Genomic DNA, 22,470 nt, shown 5'->3' with positions numbered 1-22,470 from the left:
GGCCCCCTTCTCTGTTCCTCCTTTTGGAAAATTAAAAACGAGAGGGGAGGATTTCCAGCCCCCTCCCCGCTCCCTCCCCTTTTAGTCGCCTTCTACGACACGCAGGGAATACGTGGGAAGTATTCTTTCTCTCCTATCCCCAGACACCGTCCCCTTCATTTGCATACATTAGTATGAAACGACTCACCTTCCGTCATAACAACAATCCACCGCAGCCACTTTCCTGGACTGTTTAACAGCTGTCGTAAACCTCGTCGTAATCAGTTCGAAATCGTGTTTTTTTTTTCTTTTTTTTCTGCTGCGATTTCCGCAGGGTAGTAAGGAATACACAGGGTCTTGGTAGACCACAGTATGACCAACAGCACAAAAGGAGGCTAAACAACGCGCTGAATGTAAGTCATAACGCTCCTGGGTCATACACACACACACACACACACACACACACACACACACCACACCACACACACACCAAACACACCACGTCCACAAACACTGGGGTGTGAACAGTAGACCATGACCTGACTGACGGTGCATGGCGAACGAGAGAGAGAGAGAGAGAGAGAGAGAGAGAGAGAGAGAGAGAGAGAGAGAGAGAGAGAGAGAGAGAGAGAGAGAGAGAGAGAGGCTAATGACGACGACACTCTCTCTCACACACACACACGTCCTTGAACAATCAAACGACCAGACGCAGCTGAAATTATGTAGTTACACACCCAGTGTCGGTTACGTCACTCCCCTCGACTCCTACGGCTTTCTGATGAATGTATATACCGTCTTTTTTTTTCTTTTAAATGCATCTTATACAGTAACGGGTCAAGGCTAAGACGGTGAGGAGGAGTGACCGTTGGTCGTTTTCTGTATACGCGCAGCTGTACTATGGACGTGCGCAGTATTCTTAGAAGAGTCTGCGAATGCAGCAGCTTTATATGATCACTGGTATTCATAACAATCAAGCAATGCCTTTAGAAAAAAAAATGAGGCATTTAACTGAATGCCCTGAATATTTAAGTTAATGCCTTAACTTGGCAGTTAGTATAATTATTGTATAATTGATACCATTGAGTGTTGACAACGTATATCTACATCTATCTATCTACCTATCTTAACGTATATCTACATCTATCTATCTATCTGTCAAACTATCTATCTAAATCTATCTATCTATCTTGTCAACGTATATCTACTTCTATCTATCTATCTATACATATCTATCTACCTATCCATCTATCTGGTATGAAGACGAGTGGATGCAAGCAAGCACAAAGTGGTCTTCCCTCCCTCACCTCCCGTTATTCTCCCTTCCATCCTCTCTCTCCCTCCTCCTCCTCCCCCTCCTCCTCTTCACTCTCTCCCTCCGTCTACTGCCTCCCTCCAGCAGAGGTTGTTAACTTCCACCAATCAGGTTGTGGTCACTCTGAGCGAGGCAGTTTTACCAACTCCTGAAAAAAACTTGAGACCTTCTCAAACCAAGGAGACCTCCTGAAGTCTGCGGCCTTGCATACGAATGGCAACACTTACCATCTCATTACTGCAGTATCGAATACCTTTATAATGTCACTTTTATGGTCTTCCATTACTTATCAAATCTCTTGTGCTTTATTCTCACTTCTTTGCGACATCAATAAGGGAATCATTGATAACAGAAGAAACTCACAGTAATCGGATTAGGTTCGCATTTTACATCTCGGTGCTTCCTTAAATTCCCTCTCCATTCTGCTGATTCCTCATTACTTATTCAGAATTGGAGACTTCGTTTTCAATTCCCCTTTAACAGGGGCGAGATACTTTGTTGATACACACATCACTGTGTGTATCAACCATTCAGATCCTGTTTCAAGATTTTCTCTCTTCGTCTTCACCTCTTACCTTGTCTTAACAAGCTTTTGAAATACAGTTTTTATGCCGCCCTGGCCAGGAATTTAACCCGAATGATCTGCTGTAAATCAACTAAAGGCCTGACGATCTCTGCTTCATCAGGACAAAAGCACAAGTTGTATCTATGCATGTGTGTCGGAGGAGATATCTATATCCAGGTGTGTAGGAGGACAGGTCTGTCTATTAGGAGTGTAGGAGAGAAGGTTCTGTCTACCAGGAGTGTAGTAGAGAAGGTCCTGTCTATCAGGAGTGTAGGAGAAGGTCCTGTCTATCAGGAGTGTAGAAGAGACGGTCCTGTCTACCAGGAGTGTAGGAGAGAAGGTCCTGTCTACCAGGAGTGTATGAGAGAAGGTCCTGTCTACCAGGAGTGTAGGAGAGAAGGTCCTGTCTACCAGGAGTGTAGGAGAGAAGGCTCTGTCTACCAGGAGTGTAGAAAAGAAGGTTCTGTCTACCAGGAGTGTAGAAGAGACGGTCCTGTCTACCAGGAGTGTAGGAGAGAGGGTCCTGTTTACCAGGAGTGTAGGAGAGAAGGTTCTGTCTACCAGGAGTGTATGAGAGAAGGTCCTGTCTACCAGGAGTGTAGATGAGAAGGTCCTGTCTACCAGGAGTGTAGGAGAGAAGGTCCTGTCTACCAGGAGTGTAGGAGAAGGTTCTGTCTTCAGGGAATGGGTGCAGGCATCTGGTCACAGGTGGACCGCACAACTACAGACAAACACGAACCATTGAACCATGAGTGTGTACACACATTCCTCTCGTACGTTACAATATATTCGTGACCGAGTCTGATTATCTCTGAGGCAACATCAGGTCTGCCTGATCTTTGCAGAGGAAGATGAGAAAGAGATTTTTTCCTCCTTTCCCATGATTTAAAGAAAGAGTTTCTGTCCACCAGGGTTGCTTAATGACCTACAGGTACTCCAGCTATATAGAATATTTCGAAACTCCGAATGAAAGATGTGGAACAGAAGGTGTGTACAATGTGAGCAATATAGCTACCAAGACAGGAGACGAAAAAACCCCAGCTATTGTTTCTCATGTTTGCTCTTGTGTTTTTTGGAACTGGCATGACAATGACAGCATTTTCGGAGACCACCTGAATATAATTCCCTTCTTGGAAAAGGAGAGAAGCGGAAATCCCCGGATTATTATTAAAGACACTAAGACTGTGGGATTACTGCAGCGAAACCGCTCATGTTTTCAGCACCAGAATGCAAATCACAGTTTTCAGAAATTCGTGTTATCACATTTCTGTGGTACCCTGGCTGAGAGAGAGAGAGAGAGAGAGAGAGAGAGAGAGAGAGAGAGAGAGAGAGAGAGAGAGAGAGAGAGAGAGAGAGAGAGAAGGGCGGATGAATCCCTCCCGCTGCTGCCAAGGATCATTACAGTTCAGTGTTTACAAGCTAGACGACCTTGTTCCCAAACTCTGAATGGATGCTGACGAACTCTGGGCCGGTTCCGATCTGATATCCCTTCCCTGCCAACTGAACCTATGCTGAACTTATGCTAACTATGACGTACGGTGCTGCAGTCCGCTGCACAGCTCAGCTGGTGAATATCCATTGCCTCGTTAATCCTGCCGGCAGCTGCGTCAGGTCCCAATACTCCAGTGGGGCAGATCTGGTGTCGCTCTCACTATTTCTTCTTTATTTCGTAACTATGAGCAACAATTTTAAGTTAGTGGTGACGTCTACGTAAACAGAAGAAAGAGGAAATATATAATGTTTATCATCAAGTCGGAAGGATCGTGGTATTACGTCTGGAGACGTACAATTGCTGCTTTTACGAAAGGCATTTGAGAGAAATCTTCCACCGAAGAAGATCCGATTCACATCGTCTGATCTGCGAGGAAAGACTCGACTCGCCGACGTCCCGCGCCACCTGAGGGATGTCTTACTGGCAGCGGTGCCAAGCAGGACCCAGACTACTACCGCTTGGGCTATAGCTCAAAGGACTTTTGGTACGGTCTTCTTCCCAGGGCGATTCATCGTGGACCGCTTCCTCCATGAGGGTAAATCAGTGCTGGTGATTTCATTCTCGCGAGATACGACAAAGGGGCTTCATTTTTTAAAATTCATTTTTTTTTTAGTTACTTTCCAGCGTATGTCATTAATGCCTCCATCACAGGATGAGTTTTTTTTCTTTTTTTTATCCTTCCGGTTCTGGACAAATCGCGACTGGTCCTGTAAAAAAGCTCATAGGACGCGTCACTTTTCCTGTCACCTTCACAGGAAACGTTAGTGCCACTCATTCCCACAAGGGGAGCCACCGTCCCTCTCTTCTCAGGCCATGTCACCGTCAGAACTCGTTCTCCAGAACACGCCAACAGAACAAGACAGAACGGTGGCGCTTCCTCTACGTTGCATCTTAACTGTCAGCCTCTCTCACACAATCCCCTTCGTCAGTAGGGCGCAAACTTGCGTCGGAAGACCTTCAGGACGGTGCCTTCGTCCCGTCAAAAGTCTTTCTCGGAACCGGCCTCTGAACGCCCGTGCCCTCTCAACCTTCAATCTCTAACTTCCAGCGATGTGATGGATCAGGGTCCTGACAGCCATCAACTGAACAACTTTAGGACGCGAGCAACTCGAGTTGATGGACGTGTCCTACAAACAGGGATGCACTAAACTTAGCAGCCATTACGGTGTAGGGAGGAGTGACCGTAAGGCTGTACAGTATTCATATGTTTTGGTTACGAACATAATATGTTTTCGGCATTTCTTTCGACGTTTGAAAAAACACAAGAGGGCGAGGCACTAATAATGAACTTGTGTACGTTAGAAAATACTCTATGATGTAATTTTGGTCCTTAAGATCATGAAAATAACATCCATAAGATAAAATGAACACTCCTGGAAGCATTGCTTTCCACCAGACCAACACCGCTAGCGAAGGCGACACAACACGTGTTGGGTTATCATAAAAACAAAGACGAGTTCCGTGGATAATACTGATATACCTTATTGCCCACTTTTAATGAAACGTCTCCAAAAGCCAAGATGTCCTGGGTTTACACGCGGTGGAGAAGATATTTGATTTGTAAGGTAGACTAATGTGTGTTACAATCCTGAGAAAGAAGTGAATGAGCTTGAGACTTGATACGCAAGTGTTATCTTTAGTTGGACAGGAAGGGCAGACTTCCTCACCAATGTGGGAGCTCTTTATCCAAGACAACATCATTCCCACGTAAGTGTATTTAGAGGAAGAAGAAGAAGTTCAACTTTATCAAAGGTTCTCATCATCTTTCCATCTTCAGTGACGAGTTTTACTCAATGGTTCCCTCGTATGGAACTGGCTTCCTATCTTTCTTTCGTCAGCAAGACACCACTGGTCGTCAGGCTGTTGGCAACACACTTTTGGATAAACCGTGAGAAGGAACGAAACTCCCGAGGATTTTCCTCAATCAAATACGTCGTGGGTAAGATCTCCGCCAAGTTTCGAATCGGCTTTACGCCGTGTTGATTCTCCAAATAATCGAGAATAATCACGTACGGAAAATCTGGTTGAGCTCCATCGGTGATCTGTGGATGTAATCCCAACCTTAAATATTGGTTTAGCGAAGTCCTCAGCGGAGGCTGTGTACTAGCGACGGAGGAGGAGGAGGAGGAGGAGGAAGAAATCCGCTCCCCACGTCAAGAAGCTGAGGCTTCCAGAGACACGGTCGAGCTCAGATATTCATGGTAAACATTAGCACGTGTGTTGCGCGTCCCCACCCACCCCCTCAGTCTTGCCCAGAACCGATGTTGGTGTGTGTGTGTGTGTGTGTGTGTGTGTGTGTGTGTGGTGTACAGCTGGCTCTTCTGGTTTTGCTGTGGTGTGTGGCAGGTAAGTAGGTGGTGGCTCTAAGGATGTTCCTCAGTGTTGGTGGCTTGTTGGTCGTGTGTTTGGTTCCCCTGGTGTTGGAGAAGAGTTGTGAGCTGCTCTGCTTCATATGTCTCGAGTCACTGTATCATATTCCCGACTGTCGTAACACCATACGTTCCTCTCTTTCAGGTCACCATTCGTGTATTCCCTGTGTGACGTCCCCCCCCCCACGCGCACACATCACATGACAAGTCTTTCATTCTCAAACAAATCCTCGTAGAACGCTAGTTCGGTAGGCGAAGTGCATTCCAGATGAGAAGTCGCAGAGCGCAAGCAAGGGAAACCTTAATGTCTCCTAAAAGCTTCTTTCACGTAAAAAGATGAAGGATAAAACACACATACTGAATAACCCTGCCATTCACTAAAGCTTGATCACTTTTACGTCACTGTCAGGAATTTACTTGTGCGTAAGTCAGTACTTCATATGTGATGAGTTTTCATTTATTTTCTGCGTCTATGCTTAAGGCTATATCTATGTGTCTGTGGGAAGGCGTATTCATTTCACCATCGTAAAAGAACGTTAAGGCTACCTTTAAAAAAAAGAGAGAAATGTCTTTACTAAGACCTGATTGATAATTCACTTCACCGTATCAAAATGTCTTATGTCACTTCTTATGATTGGGAAGAAACAAAAGCATTCTGTGGACTCGGAGTCGTGAGATTGGATCCTTTATACCATCCCCCTCAAGGGGGTTTCGTCGTAATGGCCTTTGATATGACTGTCATTTCCACACGTCCCAGCAGCCCTATCAAGGAGGGTTATTTGATGGATACGTGTCCGGTAATTCTGATAACTTGTCATCTTTCCAGATCGTTCTCTCAACTGAGGATGGTGGCTTATATGGCTACTGCCATTTTTATCATTATTGTGAATAATAGTTACGGACTCTTTGTTGTTTTTTCCTTTGTCATAGAGAAAGAGAGACGAAACAACAGCGCCAACGGGGAAGATGTTACATCATCTATTGGCTTCAGAAGAAGAAATGATAAAAAAAGGGAAATACAGATCTCGAAGGGAAATTAAAATCAAAGGGAAGTGTGACGTGACAAAAGAACTGGAGATATAACAAAGCGATCGAAGAAAGAATGAACGACTTGGCGAAACGATTCAATCACATTCAAGTGGAAAGTTTGAATACTTAATGGGTATATATATAAAAAAGTGTAAGGCAAGGCTGAAAGCGCCAGAAAAGCCAATAAACTGGACCAATACCAACTGAAGAGGAACGTGGATTTTTGAGGGTTTGAGTCTAATGGAGACGAGGGAGAAAAGGATAAGACTTATATTGGTTCCTGGGAGGGAGTTTGGAGGGGGGGAAGGGATGGTATGATGGTGATGTTGGTGATAGTGGTGGAGATAAGGCTCCCAGTTGGGAGTGATCGTGTTGGGGATGATGGTGCTGCTGAAGTAGTATCAGCAGTAGTAGTAGTAGTCATAGTAGTAGCAGCAATAGTACTAGAGGTAGTGGCAGCCGTGGTGAGGGTCATGGTCAACAACAATCACGACACCACAAACGACCATGAGGAACGCGACATAACTCACCTTAGTTAACCTCACCCAGGGAAGACGTCATATGAACACACCCACTCTCCCTCCCTTCCTCACACACACACACGCACACACACACACACACACACAAGGATGTCCCACGTCTACTGGGGATGTCGCACACACCTCAGTGGACGTACCACAGAAGCGAGCCACAGGACAAGGGGGGACACTTTAGACGACCAGCATAAACAGAAGGAGGGAAGTCGCCAGGCGCCACAGAAGACATATTACACCACACACACACACACACACACACACACACACACACCAGACGCCAGCTATTAGATCAAAGCACCACTACTGGTGGTCAACACATAGAGACTGTATGAAATAACTAGTTACTCTCTGTCATACGAGGCTGGTCGTGGCAAGCCACATGCATCACATCTATTGACGTGCAGAACGTGCAACAAAGAACGGAATCACACGCTCTTCGCCCGAGGAAATTACACCCCTTTTGTAACTGCTGTGTAGGAATTCCCCCAGCCCCCCCCCCTTTTTTTTTTGGCACTGACGCGAACCATTCTGAACGCTACTCCATCCTACCATAAGGCCGATTCTCTGACGCTGCCGCATCGGGGAATATTGGTGTACATAGAGTGGTATAACTCAGGTTTATCGTGTTATAACTAGAACAAGTAACTACGGCCAGGGCATTACGAAATAACGATCCCCCAGACTCTCCCGTTCATTCGTGCGGTTCATATAACAGTGATAAGTGGGAGCTCGTGTGGCAACAGTGACTACTGTTGCCAAAATGCGTCAGTGGCAGGGCAGCGGGTCTGTCTTGCTTCACTGCTTCACTGTCGTGATTTCACCGCTCGGGGTAGAAAAATGCCATGTCTTAGCGTTGCTGGACTCCCTCCACACACTCTCTCTCTCTCTCTCTCTCTCTCTCTCTCTCTCTCTCTCTCTCTCTCTCTCTCTCTCTCTCTTCTGTGTGTGTGTGTGTGTGTGTGTGTGTGTGTGTGTGGCACCTCATATTCCCCGTGCATCGTCGGCCTGGGATCTGAGTGATGCAGGCAGCATGACTGCGGGCGGAGGACCGGGCAGGTACACACCTGGAACATCTCGTTCCAGCGGTTCATGGCGCCCTGGACGCGCGCACTTGAGCCCCTTAAGGGCGTCTGTACTCACCCTCTCTCTTTATGGCTCGCTCACATCACAGGCCGAGTTGTTTGGCGGGCGCTGGCCTGCAGGTCGAAGTGCACAGAGGCCAAGGGGAGTACTTGGCCCCCCCTTCCTGGCAGATGGTGCGAGCAAGCACTCCAGCATCAAGAGAGGAACATCTCTCTCTTTTTTACTGCACGTAACTCTCCTTCCTCACTTCTGCTATGACCTCCCGGATACAGACCGGCTCTCTGTAGCCTCCACGCTCGAGGCCTCCAACCTTATCTTGATGTTCCACTTCGACTGCATCCCGCGCTAAGTGACGAACTACCTCGCTTGCTGCCACCACCCAAAATAAAACACACACACACACACACACACAGACACACAAGTCTTGCTTACTCACTTGGGTGTTAAGCGTCTAAAAGTTTAGCAAGAATTACGGGAGTCGGACCCACACAGACGTCAAATACGAGGACACTGCAGGTTTCATCCGAACTTGGGGGCCATGTCCTGCAGTGGTCTGTAATAGGGGAACTTGTCCTGCCCTGGAGCGTGCATGCGTGTGTGCATCTCTACTGAGAGAAGACCCAGAGATCGTATTCATTCTGGTAATGATGGAAGGAATGTATGAAGATAAAAGATAGGAACAGAGAAGGAGAGGATGATGGTAACAGGCCCTGGGGCCCGAACCCTGGTGCTTCAGTGTTAGAAAACATGTTACAGATAATATTGTGTCTCTGCAGGAGACTAGGGTCTGTTATCCTGGATGGAGTAATGGTGGTCTGTACGTATAATGACCCTTTTACGGTCATAACATAATTTTCTCTCCCATTTTGGATTTAGGGTTTTTCATACCCTTCGGGACAGATGAAGAACTGCTCGATTTGATGTCCGCTACCTTATCCTCAAACTTCCCAACAGTCCTTCAGTATATACAACGCTGCGGGCCACTGTATGGAGTACCCAACACTATGGTTAGCCTCGCCGTCAACCAACCTGCAACACACACACACACACACACCATCTTCGCCTTTTTGGCTCTCATATCTTCAAGACTAACTGCTCCTGTAGCGGCTAAGAGAGCAGTACTTCCAACACACTTCGTCCTCTCTCTCTCTCTCTCTCTCTCTCTCTCTCTCTCTCTCTCTCTCTCTCTCTCTCTCTCCGTATTTAACCCCTCTCCCACCAGTGGAGGACCACCAACTCACCGCTCCACTCCTTCCCGTCTCTTTCTACCTCCATCTACCCCTTTGTTCACTCCTCCTCCTCCTCCTCCTCAGTTCTTCCACAACACTCCACCGCATCCTGGGTGTTGACCCACGGGACCTTCTCGATAATTAACGTCAGGTCGAGACTTCCTCTTCAAACTACAGCTCCATGAATGCATGATGTCTGTACGCTAATGACTTCCTCGGTGATCGCATGGTATGTTTTCGTATCTTTAGTGTTAGTGAAAAGGAAAAAATAAATCATGTTTATTTACATACCTGGTTCGATGATTTATCTAGAAAATAACTGTCGTGTACTTTTACTGGATTTAATTCTGCGTACATTGTTTACAAACATGAGATAAACGCGATGAGGTAAAAATACGTAAAAGAAGAAATGAATGCGATTCAAACTGAGGTCGGTGTACCAAGTAGATAATAATATGTTTCTGAATATCTGTAACATGACGAAGACGGCCAGAAAGTACGTTGATACAATACAGTCATACAATACGTTGATGAAATACAGCCTTTCGAGAAAAATGGCTTTCAAGCTACTGTTTTGGGACGGCTTGCGAAATAGTAAGGGCCATAAACGGAACGCATCATCTACGTTTTTTCCTCGCGCGTTATCTGAACAGGAAAATTCGGGTCCGTTTATATCGGAGATAAAAGGATAGACGCCCACACACGCACTGCAAACGGGGGTTTCTCACGTCTGGCAGCTTCCGTCATTCGGACGCAGTGTAAGACATCGTCAAGCCAAATTCTGGGTACTGGAGACACTTGATGTGTGTGTGTGAATAAAGGCAGGTCGTACTCTGTGCATGCTTATGAAAAAGCTGCCGAGGCAAAATACTACGTTAAGACAATGATCTACAGTCGCTAGAAGAAGAAAAATTATGAGATGTCGCCGTATATTGCATGTGAATGGATGACAATGGGGTACAATTTTCACATCCCGCACGCGTGATGTTTTCCACCCTATTCGACCCGCATGAAGGAAGTCAGCACACGTCAGCTATCACGGCTGACGCTGAAAAGACGTGTCCAATCAATGAACCGCCACCAGCGGATCAAACAGCATCCTCTTCCCACCCCGAAAAAAAAGAGAAAAAAAGAGGAGCTCATACGCTACACTTCGTGCTATCATCAACTGAATTGGGGATCAGATTGCTCCATGCACCTCTGTAAAATGTTTAGGGATACAGGAACGGACGGACTGACGCGCCAGCTGACTCAATGCCAGAGAGGAGCAGACTCACTGACTCGCATCTTCTTCCCTCCCTCCCTCACTCCCTCCTTCCACCTATCGTGAGGCATGATGCTTACAGATCACCTGCTGAGGAGGTGAGTTCTCTCCAGCGAGGCGCGATACATGTTAGGCCAGTGTGTGTGTAAATACCACTAATGAAGACTGCTGACCTCCGCTCCTTCTAGCCTGGTCTTTCAGAATCCCAGATTCGATACCAGAGTGGGGGGGATTCGAACCATCGGTAGTACAGCCAACCGACTTTCAGGACCACCACGTCACCAAGACAGGGTTAGGGATGCATTTCACACTGATATATTGTCGGAGTTCACCAAAGAATATCAACAGAGTTTCAGAAGAAAGTACTGCAATAGTGTGTTTCTTTCTGTTTTCCAGAGCGCTTAGCCAACCAGAAACATTAAGACTAGGGTGTTTATCAGGAGGTTGTGGGAGGAAACTATACTCTTATTTTTCCATCTTGTCCATTAGGGTCAGTGCACAGGTCGACCACAGAGAGGGAGGTAAGATGGTCGTCAGCCTCGAGAGCGAACATTGGCCTTGTTCGTGACTGTCAGACGACTCTACGATGTTGGACGGTTTGCTGAAAGTGTTCATCCTTTTCGAATGATGCATATGGTATAGTAGAGTCTCTCGGACTGTTCTCGTAGACAAATGATGCCGGAAATGTTCTCCAGTGGATTAAGTCCTATTCCAATGGGAGTAGATTAGCGTCATAGTGGTCTATGTAGCTTCAGGTGTTTAGAACGTCTAACAGTCGTTGTGAAAAGCAATTATAATCTCTTTGCTGTCGTACTTCCTAAACACTACAAGTGCCAACCACACCTGTTCCTCATTAACATCCTGGTCTCAGGTACGTAGCCAAGACGTTGAGTGATGATAATCAACATACGTACAATCATCTTTTTAAGAACTGGTCGGGATGTAATTTCCGGTAGACTTCAGGAAACATATTTGGCTTCCCAGAGCAACGCTTCATAACAGAGGACCTCGACTACCACCCTGGGGCATGCCCGCGCCTGCTAAATGGCGTCTGGATAACTGCGCCATTAAGTCCAACCTTCAGGTGGCGTCCGGGGAAGTAGTTGCTAAGGAGGTGTGAAACGCTGGCCTCTTCGCTCAACGCCTGTAGTCACGGAAAGGAATCTCTGACGTCATGAGTGGTTACGGCGATAAGACGAAGCCCCTCGAGCGATGACAGAGGTGATCTGGAAGTGGTTGAGTGCCTGGTGGAGAGAGAGAGAGAGAGAGAGAGAGAGAGAGAGAGAGAGAGAGAGAGAGAGAGAGAGAGAGAGAGAGAGAGAGGTCCTGTATCTTTCCCACTGAAAACAATAGTTTGGCAACTCTCAGGTCTTAATCACAACACGAATAAGGCAAATGGAATCCATAACTTTATGATCGAGTTACACATGAATATTCATGTGGACCAAACAACAATTAGGCAGAGCAGATCCCGTATATATTTAGCACAAATTTACAACGTTTTTGACCCCAGAGGAATTCCGATTATGTTGTCACAGTTTGGCGGCAAAAAATGACTATATGCGCGATTATTTTAATGAAACGTATAATATGTTTTAGAGTTTCGCTAATGGTGAGCTATTCTGGTGTGTGTGTGTGTGTGTGTGTGTGTGTGTGTGTATAAAATGGCAAAAAGCACGTGATTTCATAAATGCAAAAGCTTTCGTGTATCATTGCCACATCTTCAGAGGACTCTGAAGATGTGGCAATAATACACGAAAGCGCCTGGGATTCTCATGTTTCCTTCTCCTGACGGTTTTCCTTCAAATATGTCGTCACCGCTGAGACCGCTTGTGTGGAGCTGAATGCGGCGACGCCAAAATACGAGAACAAACATTGGGTCTCGTCTGCAGGCCAAAGAGGCTTAGGCACCTCGACAAGATATACTACCAGCTTTAACACTATGGATGAGAACCGCCCTCTATAAATATTGTAAGCTGTTGATTCGCCCGAGTGGGAAATCCTGGGAGATTGTCTCGCACTTTCTCAAGCTCTGAGCGGACAACCCTCTTATCTCTTCTCCCCAGGGTGGCGATCTGGGAGGAAGCCACCCGGGAGTAAAACGGCACGATCGCTAGTTAATAGATAAGGATTTCCGGCGTTAACAATATATACTTCTCCATGGCTGTGGAGGAAGGCAAAGGTTCAAAGAATCCACTGCAGTTCTGTAGTGACTGTAGATAAGTAACGCTTCACTATCCGTTTTCTTTCGGTTCCAGACACGTCGACGAAAATATTTTGATCCTGAGGTGTGGCAGGACAACTCAGGTGTTGGTTTCGGTGATGTTCAGTATCCGTCATAAGAAGCATTTTCATTTTTTCTATTAGTTCTCGTGCACTCTGTCTATAGTTCTGGTGCCAACTGGAGGAGACTAGTTTACTTGAGGCCTTGAGTTCGTTTTCTATGGTATCATAAAAAAAAGAGAACGGACCAGTTATACGTATTAACATGAAGCGTGTGTGTTACTGTGTCGTGTATTTTTCTCTACTGCCCCCTGAATCAGGTGTGTGTGTGTGTGTGTGTGTGTGAAAACGTGATGATTCAAATCTTCAAACCCAACTGCTTCGTTCACATTCGTGACTAGCTGACGCCTAGTTCGATTTCCCCAAATGGGTCCTCATGACGACCCATTTGGAGACATATAGAGGAATTCCCCCTCTCTCTCTCTCTCTTTCACAGCGAATAAGACCGAATGATGGAACTTGTGGAATTCACACTCGTATCTTTGGCAACAACCTCAACGTGAAAATTATACTGGCTCCACCACGCACCATGAATCATCGTCTGACCAACTTCACCAAGAAGGTTTCTTAAGACCTCGAGTTCTTATTTGCATTCATGGACGCTTTTGGAATTTATGTCACCGGGATGTTTTTTACTCTTTAAGCATACACAGTACAGTATCTTATGCTTTTACGTTTCATATATAGCATTATGAATAAGATACACGCGAAAATGATAATAATACGGAATTTATGGTACCATATATATATATATATATATATATATATATATATATATATATATATATATATATATATATATATATATATATATATAATGAATATAGTATGACTAAAAGTTCATAATGCTCATCGTTCAGTATCTATGTTTAAACATGTATATCCTGCCTTCTCTTAATATTATTCTCTTCATTATTTCTTCCTAACTTTGCCTGGCCGCTTGTCTATTTGCCCTTCTATCCGTCTATATACACTTTCCCTAAATATATCCATTTATTACCGACATTTGCTTTACTCCGTTATTCAGCGTCCTTCGGGACAGCGGGGCGTGGCCAGGCAACGTCCCCCATGCACAGTTGACCTCACGCTTGATAATCACACAGAGCAGTTGACCTCCGACAACCGTATGAACTGTCATGAGCGACCATCACGCTTGACCTATGACCTGCCCCATGGGCAGCCGGCACGCTAACCCTCCGTCACTCAGATGTCATGCGAGGCCAACGAGTGTCGTATCGCCACAGTGGTATTGTTGATATGGAAATATGCCTGATATCATCATGTGATGAAGTGGTGGCGAGGCGAGGCGAGGCGTCGGGATCACACTTGCTAGATGCCCCACCGCTCAGGGCCACGCCTCGCTACCCACCCTGAATGCCAGGGGAACACGATGGTATACATACACACACACACGGAGATATGCAAGTACCCACATTGCTCACTCTGTCTCTGTCTGTTTGTCTGTCTCTCTCTCTCACACACACACACACACACACACACACACACATACGCACACACACCTGACCCCACTCCCAACACCTCAAAAAATCAAGGATCAAAACCCACTGCAAAAAAATGGAAATAAAAGAATATTGTATGTAAAAAATTTCTGGCGCTTATCGCCAGCCAGTCATGTTATATTTCATCGCCTTTCGGAATGTTTCATCGCCTGGCGCCACGAAGATTTTGATATTTACAACTTCCTACAACTATTTGGAACTTATCTTTAAAATATTACACTTACTGTGGTGACGATCGATTTTGTATAACACTACAAGGACAAGAATTTACCTGTGAAGAGAGAGGTATGTGTGTGTGTGTGTGTGTGTGTGTGTGTGTGTGTGTGTGTGTGTGTTGGGGGGGGGGGGGGTGCATGCAAAAGCCTTATATCTTACACAAAACAGTAGATTAATGTTCGAAGGAAAATCCATTTCATTTTTCTTTCCTTTTCCTTACCTTGATATGCTGTTTGGAGTCATTGAAAGAGAGGGTCGAAGAATTCTGAGGGATACAATAAGTTCAGTGAGGGGAAGACAAGTCAGCGCCATCAAATGACGTGTTTATGTTTTATACGAAAAGAGAGACAAAAGAACATCAGTCAAGGGTCTAAAAGGCAGCGTTCGAATGGTCGCAACTCTGTATTGAGAGCCGATAAATGGAATAGAACTGAGAACAACACGCAGTGGCTTCTGAAAGGAGAGGCGACCATCCGAACACCACATTCCACACCAGACGATAAAAATGGGATACATGGAAACGCTGTAAAAGTGGAGAAAGGAAATTCCATGTTCTTCTTAAGGAATGAGTAGGGGGGGGGGGGGGGTGCAGAAAGCAGGAATGAAACAGTTTCATGCAAATTTATGACTGTCCTTGAAAGCTCAAATGCTTCTACATGAACAAGAAAGAAAGATAGAAAAAAAAATATAATGCGAATGTGGGTGAGATTCAGAGAGAGAAAGAGAAAAAAAAAGAATATAGTTATTTGGTGCAAATGGACTAGAACACTGTATTCCAGGGTTGGCTGGAAAATGTGAAAGACTGCTGTGGGGAGAGAGAGAGAGAGAGAGAGAGAGAGAGAGAGAGAGAGAGAGAGAGAGAGAGAGAGAGAGAGAGAGAGAGAGAGAGAGAGAGAGAGCATAACAGTGTTATGTATATTTGTATATTCATGTCCTCCGTGGGAGTTCACAGTTTGTGGAGGCTGCAACGCCTGCAACCAATCTGTACAGCCACACAGCTAACTACATCCTGGTCGGTCATACAGTGTGACTTCTACACGAACGATTGTAAATCTGAAAAAAAAAAAAAATACACTTTCGAAGTTCGAAGATTACGACCGTCGAATCGCGCACCCCACTACTCACTCTCTCTTACCGAGCGAGGAGCTTTGAAGATGGTGATCCAGGCACCGAAGTGGCTGTCTGATAGTATGTACAAGTTGTTGCGTCACCGAAGTGGCTACATGGGAGGACATGAGTGTCTGTGGCACCAAAACCAGCTTCCTGAAGCTATATGATGGTGTTCCTGGTTGCAATGTGGTTGGTGGAAGACGAACTAGTAGTGTTCGTGACACAAAGGGCTGCCTGAGAGTGGTGTGTAGGGTTCCGTGTTCGGCAAAGACTGACAACACAGAGGCGTCTAGTGTTGGTAGGTACCTACCTGGACTTGAGGGGATGGTGAGGTGTGTTTGGGCAGGGTATTAGCAACAATCTTGTCAAGAGGGAGAGACAGTGTGTGTTTATAACTGATCGTGGCTCGATAGACGCTCGGCTTTATATATATATATATATATATATATATATATATATATATATATATATATATATATATATATATATATATTGGAAAGGATCACAATTTTGAGCGTGATCAAGATATTCCTATGAGTCCACGGGGAAAATGCAACACGAAAAGTTCCCAAGTGCACTTTCGGGTAATAATCACATCATCAGGGGAGACACAAGAGAGAAATATAACAGTCAGTTGATATACATCGAAGAGACGAGGCTAGGACGCCATTTGGTAAACAAAACATGTTTTGGACAATCACATGTTTACCAAATGGCGTCCGAGCCTCGTCTCTTCGATGTATATCAACTAACTGTTATATTTCTCTCTTGTGGCTCCCCTGATGATGTGATTATTACACGAAAGTGCACTTGGGAACTTTTCGTGTTTCATTTTCCCCGTGGACTCATAGGAATATATATATATATATATATATATATATATATATATATATATATATATATATATATATATATATATATATATATATATGAAGTCTTCCATCAGGGGTTATTTACAAGGACAAAATTCGCTTCAGTAGGATTTAACGAGTGCACCAGACCGGGAGGGAGAATGCCTTGTTAAGAGGTGAATTTCTGCATGTGAAGCTTTATCTCTCATCATAAACGTCTCGTAATACTTAAGAGATTGGCTGGTTCTGTCTGTCTCTCAGTATCATACAGTCTGCGGTATGAAGGAATTCTTGGCGGAGTGTGTATTCCATCAATGTAAACTCAGTTTGGTTGCCTGGCATTGAATTACCATCCTGTAGGCATAGTGCCAAGTGTCTTTAGATGTATGAGCTAATAATGAGAGAAAAATACAGTGAATGGAGGGCCATTCAACAGCAAATGGGTCAAGCTTCTTCAGTCGTATGTAGTAGCTTATGAATGAATATCTGAAGTTCAATATATTTGCTATGCTTGTCGGCGTCCGTCTCGGAGCGAATTTCTCTCGCTGTTTTTACCTGTTACCTAACAAAATTAGCATGCAGGCTCTGGTCTCCATGGGAATCAGTGTATTTCTTTTTTTTTTTTGCGAAATCCTCCCACTCCTCCTTCCTAGAACAATAACAGAAAGGAAGAATTAGGAATGTCGTCGTGCGCCTGGCAGCGTGTTGGACGGCCAGACTGGAGCCGACCGCTGCCATGCGTCTGGCGTCTGGCTGAAACTGTTGTACAGCGGGTATATTTTTGAACCAAGCGTAACACAGGCAACTCACACATGCAGCAGCCTCTTAGAAGAGAGAGAGAGAGAGAGAGAGAGAGAGAGAGAGAGAGAGAGAGAGAGAGAGAGAGAGAGAGAGAGAGAGAGAGAGAGGATTATTTCACTCAATGATCATGTCATGTCTTATTCCCGACGCTGTTCTTCACGCTGGCTCAAGGTGGACCTCGAAGTTGGTGTGCTGAAGCTACCGTTCCTCCACCTGTCAGGTGAGGCACAGAGCAGCAGCCCATAGGGCGAGTGTCTGGTCCTGAGGTAAGACACAGAGAAGAACCCTACACAGCATGTCTCTGGTCCTGCAGTGAGACACAGAGGTGAGCCCTACCTACATAGCAGGTCTTTGGTTCTGCAGTGAGATACAGAGGTGAGCCCTACCTACATAGCATGTCTCTGGTCCTGCAGTGAGACACAGAGGTGAGCCTTACCTATATAGCAGGCCTTTGGTTCTGCAGTGAGACACAGAGGTGAGCCCTAACTACATAGCATGTCTCTGGTCCTGCAGTGAGACACAGAGGTGAGCCCTACCTTGCATGTCTCTGGTCCTACAGTGAGACACAGAGAGGTGAGCCCTACATAGCATGTCTCTGGTCCTGCAGTGAGACACAGAGGTGAGCCCTACACAGTATGTGTCTCACAATCGGGACATAGACGGATGGGCCGCACCAAACCAACCCTTTCCTCCACGCTCCGTCGACTGATTAACTCCTTCCATGAGAGGGTAAAATGGAACTTCGAGGGCGATTGACTTTTTCCCTGACTTTTTGTTCCGAGGGGACAAAACTTGGACCTGTTGTGCTGAGACAGATGCTTCGGCTGCTGACACAACGCATCCGTCACCCGAGAGGACCGAGTGCTTACTCCTGGGAGCTGCAGTAGTCTCAGGACCCTCCTCAGCAACACGAGGGAGCTGAGGAAGGTGTAACCCCAGTACACCCAGCTCTGCAGAGGACAGGAACTGTATTATCTGCCACGATGATCTTTTGAAATTCTTTGACGCAGAATCGCTGAGAACGATCGAGCGAGAGGCTGATGGCTCGGTCGCAAACCAAGAAACATCACGAAATGGTACAGGTGACACTAACTCGTCTGTCATTTTAGAATACGTTCGTGCGGTAAAGTCAGGCAGAGGCAACTGGCGAATTGGTCTTTTCTTTTGACCTTTTCGTCAACTCCACAGCACCAGCATCTCTACAAGAGAACCAGGGAAGTGTGGTGGTGTTCGTACCTCGTAGGACTGAGCTTAGCTCAAGAGGTGACAATGACAAGGTCTGTCATTATATTCTCTTAGCTTACAAGATGGTCATGATAAGATCCAGAATTGTATTTCTCTCTTTTTTCTTTTCCTCGTATAATCGCCCATATCTGATCTTAACTAGCGGGTTCAAGATTCAGAATATCGTCTATAAGTTCCTAAGGCCATTTCTCTAATTCTGATTTTCATTACCAGACACGAGCCAATCGGTGTGTCTTTCCTAGGACATTAAATTCCTCTACACTGAACGCTTACCCGCGAGGCCAAATAACCACCACGGAACAAAAATAGAAAGAGAATATTAGATCGTTTCTGTATCTAAACCAACGCAATTTCAATCGCCCAACTTGTGTGGCGAGCTGCCAGCAGAGCTTGGAAACAGCAACATTTGATTCACACAATAAAACTTTCATTTTATTTGATGATTATCACATCAGTGTCTTTAAATGTAAATTGTTCTACAGGGGTTCACTCAGGGGATATTGTTTACTACGTGGGCATTGGATCGAAACTTAGACGCAACTTTTATTTGGGCCACGATTGTCTTTGAAATGATCTTGTTGGAAAATGTGATGCATCTAACATCAGTCCATCACATATAATGGAGAATTTACACGTTCTAAATGTTAATGGAAATCCCAGTACAAGAATTCTATTACACATATTTCCATTGGCATAATCCAATATATATTTTTTCAGCTAAAGTGTTAGTAAAAACTTTTTTTTTTTTCCTCCGGCAAATTCGTTTTCTATTTCAGGGCGAATTACAATTCACTGGAATTATCTAATCGTCCCACTGTTCATCAGTGTTCTCCGTTATGTTCTTCACTCGCCATCCATCATCGCAGAACATCTCTGGCCAACCAGCCCGAACTCATTAAAGAAAGCGCTTCCTCTCTCTCTCTCTCTCTCTCTCTCTCTCTCTCTCTCTCTCTCTCTCTCTCTCTCTCTCTCTCCTACCAGAACGTCGTCTTCAATCCTCTGGTAATCCCATAGTCTCAAGTCGGTGATAAGAACGCTTTCTTCCAATGCACAAATCCCTCCCCGCCACACGGCGCACTGAGCCAAGCCATCGCATCAATGATACCCAATGATCCGCAGATACGTCTTATCGCGGATCATTGATAACATGTTCAAAAGTTTTTTTTTTAGATGAAAAAAAATAAAACATAAAAGATAGACTGAATTTAGTGACTCTTGAGCATCAGGACGTGCCTTTAGCTTTATTCTCATTGACAGTAATGGCATCGGAAGACCTTTCTCATGATTTCGATAGAATGGTTGAGATAGATCACTAGAGAGAGAGAGAGAGAGAGAGAGAGAGAGAGAGAGAGAGAGAGAGAGAGAGAGAGAGAGAGAGAGAGAGAGAGGCTGTAACGACCTGATTGATCACTTGTAGTCGTTAATGAAGTGAATGTACTGTTACAGGCATCAACTTCAGTGATCAATGGTAAGTAATGTTCTTACGTGTTCTTGGTGCGTTCTGTCCCCTTGACGACGAAGACGCGTCATCTCTGATAAGACTTAAAACTGCAGTTCCTCTGACAGCCATCAATTCTCCCTCTGCCCTCAGCTCTGTCCTCAACTGGCGCTGCCTACGTGTAGGGGCGGAGGAGAACAGGGCGTGGGACGAGAGCTATCATCCCTCCCTCTCGCAGCAGCTCGTAATGATAGCCCGGCGCTCTGCCAACACCGGCCAGACCAATTTGATGCAAGTCACGCCCAGCTTATGAGATCTGGTGACGGGATTACCCGGACCGTCTGTCGCCCTCTGAAGGAGTCCTGAAACCAGGGCTGAATACCGCTCCGCGTCAGGACGAACTATATATTTTTCCTTTTGTCTTTTTTTTTCCCCCCGGAGTGAGACGGTCGTGGTGCCGAGGTCCAAGAAGAGATGTGGCTTTCTGTGTAGCCCGGTGCGTCAACCTCCCACACACACGGACACACACACACACACACATAGAGCCTCATACACGGAAAACACTCCTCAGTCAACCAATAATCCTGAGCCTACGCTACCTAAATATTCTCTCCACCCTCTGCCCCTCCTCCCAGCGAGCAATATTCTCAAGGTATTCACTCCACCAGAGGGGCAAACATTTATTCCTGCTTGATACTGTAGTAACATTGCTGGAAGTGCCTCGCTCGCCCGATACGAGGGAGCTCAACACCCTCGGAGCAGCTGTTCCATTTCCACCCTCCGCTATGGTACAAATTCTATTGGCAAATAATTCAGCACCTACAAGGCAGGCAACATGTAATGCCGTTGCGTCTCAAAGTGGATCCTGCTCCGGGTGAATATATGACCGATAAGATGTTTTGGTGTAATATTCCACTGAATTTAGAGATTTGTTTTTCTCATAATTATCGGGAATGAAAGGTAATTATCTACTTTCTTCGCGCCTCTTTATTGGATGGTTTATCGGCTTTTGTCATCGAAAAAAAAAGTGGTTGCAGTTGTGTAGAAATGAACGTGTTTTGAGTCAGATGGAGATGAATGACTGAGTTTTTAAGAAAATCAATCAGTCCAGCGAGAACTGCATGACGAAGACTGTTTCACTCGTCTTTGTTTCGTTCCGTCAATATTCCTGGGCTCAAAATCTAACCCCGACCGCGATATTCTTCTACAAACATCGAAACATTTCAGATGTGTTTGTGTTTATTCATTTTTTTTTTTCGTGATGTATGTGATTGCTGTTTTAATTTATCTTCTATAGTCTTTTATTATCTTGTTTGACTCGGGAGATAAACGTCTTTGGTAACGGGTCTAAGAAAGTTTGTTTGGGGCACTGGGGCGACGCACTGTTTTCCCGTGGTAAGTGACCAGGGAAACGCTTATTGTACTAATCATTGATAATGTCGCCAAGGGTTGGGATGGGGGCTGTTCGATGTGGTTACTGTGCCGAACTGCAGCTTGGGGACGAGGGGTCTTAATTGGAAGGAGGTGATGGTGTTGGGGATGGTGCATCACCTTCTTCCCGTATATTGTAGCATGAAGTCCATGTAATGGATTTTGAGAATGTGGAAAGGATCGAGGTAAATCTTTTCAGGAATTAACAAAAAAATGTCTCCCTACAAGGAGACATGAGGGCCACATAATGGCAAGTATAATATCAACAATTTCGTCAAAAACCCTCCTCAAGCTGACTTAAGCTTATCCTCTACAACACATACAATGTGAGAGGGCGAACATCCTTGTTTATCACTCCAAACTTTGCTGTTGTGTGTTGACCCGCCAGTTTTATCACAACCAGGAAAGTTGTGAACTGTTATCAGGAACACACACACACACACACAACCTCCCTCCTTTTTCTTTTCCCTCACCAGATGGGAAGTGAGCGTCAGGTGAGGCAGTGTGTGGATACATGAGGAATACATGATCGTCCAGGTCTTACGCGTCAGGGAATATTCTCCATGACACATAACTAAACACACACCCACACACACACACACACACACACACACACACACAACTGACCACCTGCTCATGTAATACTCCCCAATTTTCATCCGATTTTGCTTGCTGTCTGTCCAAATGTCTGTCTGTCTGGCTTTTTTCCTCCACTGG

The sequence above is a fragment of the Panulirus ornatus genome, chromosome 19 (genome assembly GCF_036320965.1).
Source record: "Panulirus ornatus isolate Po-2019 chromosome 19, ASM3632096v1, whole genome shotgun sequence".
Classification (NCBI taxonomy): domain Eukaryota; kingdom Metazoa; phylum Arthropoda; class Malacostraca; order Decapoda; family Palinuridae; genus Panulirus; species Panulirus ornatus.
This window is presented reverse-complemented; position numbering follows the sequence as displayed.